Genomic DNA, 2,915 nt, shown 5'->3' with positions numbered 1-2,915 from the left:
TGGTACAATAGAATTTGGAATTCTTGAAGGGGTAAAGGTGGGATAAATGCTTATATCTTCTTTTCTTTTTTCTAGTATGATTAGTGTATATATGCTCATCTGCTTGATTTTGATGGAAATTTTATAATTTGCAGTTTGTGTTTTATTAACTTAGTAGTTCTAGGTGAGCGAATGAGAATTAAAGGCTGTACCAGGGGTTGGGTTAGGTAGATCCCTAAAGTAAAAATTCTATGCAGAAGCTTCTGTTTGATCTTTCTCGATCTCCTATATTTGCAGTTCGCCAATAAACTAGCAGTCACAGGCTGTCCTCTGCTTAATCTCGCCTAGCTATGTAGATGGTAGATACTATCTACTTTCATTAATTTAGATTTTGGGTTTGTTCTCTAGAATGTGACATTAGCCGTTGCATTGTTGTTTTGTTTTTGTGTTCATCAACCTCATACTTTCATGATCTTCTCAATTCACTTCTTCTCCAGCCTTACAATTAGCTCTTGCTTCATCTCAAAGAGTTGAGAAAGCTGGTTTTATTTGGAGGACAGGAACTAATTTGATGCTGATAGTTTTGAGTCTAAATGAAAGTGTACTTGAAGAAGCTTTAGTAGACTACGAAAAACATGCTATATAGCCTTGTGGAATCTTTTGGATAGTGTTGATGCTGAATTTCTCACTTCAAGATGAATTATAGTTGTGAACTTGTGAATATTTAGGATTAAGAAATTTTGTTTTTGCTTGATTGGTGTTCTTGTTTCTCCTCCGGAGGAATAGGTCCCTTTAGTAGTTTGTTGTTTGGCAGTTCAAAAGCATATGTTTGTCCTTGTCTTTCAATCCTCATTTGTGCTGATATTCTTATGATTTATTCTCTCAGATTGAATTGAAAACGGCACCTGTTGATTTCCGCTTCCCGACAACAAATCAGTCAAGACACTGTTTTACTCGCTAAATCGAGTTTCACCGGTACTGTTTATTAGTAGTATCAAAGCAATTATGTTTGCCTATTCTATATTCTAGTCAATATCTGCTATTTTCTGTTTGCTATATTTCGTTAAATAAACAATGGATTCTTCATGTTTATTAGTAGTATCAAAGCAATTATGTTTGCCTATTCTATATTCTAGTCAATATCTGCTATTTTCTGTTTGCTATATTTCGTTAAATAAACAATGGATTCTTCATTATGACATGCAGATGTGTTGCATCCAAACGTGAAGAAGCTGGTGAATGTGACAAGTTTGCCAAATATTATCGTTCCCTCTGCCCTGGTGAATGGGTAAGTAATATTCTTTTATGATCTTCATTGTTTGTTCATTAAGTTCACACTTTATACCAGACACTAGACACTGTAAGTATTAACAATTTGTAACTTCGCCATTAGGTCACATTTTCCACCGTTTTTCCATTGAACATATTTCAAGCAAATATTGCATTTTGGCTAGTGATTGCAGTAAAACTTAATCTTTTTTTCTTTTAAATAAACATAGTAAAACTTAATCATCTTCGATTACAGTCTTGATTCTCTTGAAGACATGCTGCTTATTATTTGGCAGAATCTTTGTGTTCTCAAATGATTTCTATCGGAATATTGCAGGTTGATAAGTGGAATGAACAGAGGGAGAGTGGAACTTTTGCTGGTCCTCTTTAATCTTGCAATGCCCATCTATTGAGTTTGCACCTCAATAGGAACTTTAGAAGCATCTCTATTTGTTCTTTTTTTTTTTGAATGGTATGGATTTATTGAAGCTTTAATAATACATCATCGGAATGGGCTTCGACTCCGTCAAGCCTTGTATTACCTCACATTTTCTTGTTATGAGAATGATATGCTCTGAGCCTAGATTTTTGGGGTCAGGCAGTACATCAAAGAGTTTCATTGATTTCTGATTGGTTTGTGCTGGATTATTTCTGTTCCAACATAATCTCTGGCCATAAAATTTTCTTTCTTTCTTTTTTGCTATACTTTTAGTCATAATGTCTACGGCCCACCAATCTTCGGGTTCTTTAAATCCCGACGGGGAAATTAGGCTCAGGCTCAACCCATGGATAACCCATAATATGAGGCCCTTAATTAAAAAAAGTTTAAATCTAGGCCCCGAGTTTTTAAAAGACCTTGATACCCTTATACATATTGTCAAGCCCATAATTAAATAAAATTTAAATTTAGGCCCAAAATTATTAAATCTAGGCCCGAAATTATTAAAATACAGTGCGAAGGTGTAAACAGAAGTTACACATGCATATGGCATGTGTAACCAGAAGTTACACATCCTTATGATATGTGTAATGCAAAGTTACACTTGTATATATATGCAAATAAATAGACATCAAAAAAAAAAACACAAAAAAAAAAGTTATTACTTTAATATTCATTTACAATAATTTCTTAGCATGTGTAACTAGAAGTTACACACGCATCTGTTTAGTGTAATTGAGAGTTACATATGTGTCTATCTAGTGTAACTGAGAGTTACACATGCATCTGACTTGTGTATTCAGCGTCAACTCCAGTTCCAGCGAGACCATTACCACGTTTAAGCAATTAGCTTTTATGAAGTTATCTAAAACCTGAAATATAACAACAAGCAATCAGTATTTATACGATTAAAATGAGCAGTACATAAAACAATGTATATTTCAGTTTCACAAGCATCTGACTAGTGTAGCTAGCGGTTACACATGCATCTGAATTGTGTAACTGAGAGTTACACATGCATATAACATGTGTAACTAGGAGATACACATTCATCTGGCTAGTGTAGCTAGCAGTTACACATGCATATGACTAGTGTAACTAGGAGTTACACATACATATTGATATGTGTACCCAAAATCAGTGTGTGTAAGTAAAAGTTACACATCTAATTAACATGTGTAACTTGCAGATACACATGCATCTGAATTATGTAACTAGGAGTTAACAT

At 34.1% G+C, this 2,915-nt stretch overlaps 1 pseudogene; it reads left to right on the top strand.

Annotated features, from left to right (window-relative positions):
• Nucleotides 1–320: 320 nt before the first annotated feature.
• LOC113292782 lies at nucleotides 321–1,663 on the top strand (annotated as a pseudogene).
• The last annotated feature ends 1,252 nt before the right edge of the window (nucleotides 1,664–2,915 follow it).

This window comes from Papaver somniferum, chromosome 7 (genome assembly GCF_003573695.1).
Source record: "Papaver somniferum cultivar HN1 chromosome 7, ASM357369v1, whole genome shotgun sequence".
NCBI lineage: Eukaryota > Viridiplantae > Streptophyta > Magnoliopsida > Ranunculales > Papaveraceae > Papaver > Papaver somniferum.
This window is presented reverse-complemented; position numbering and strand designations above follow the sequence as displayed.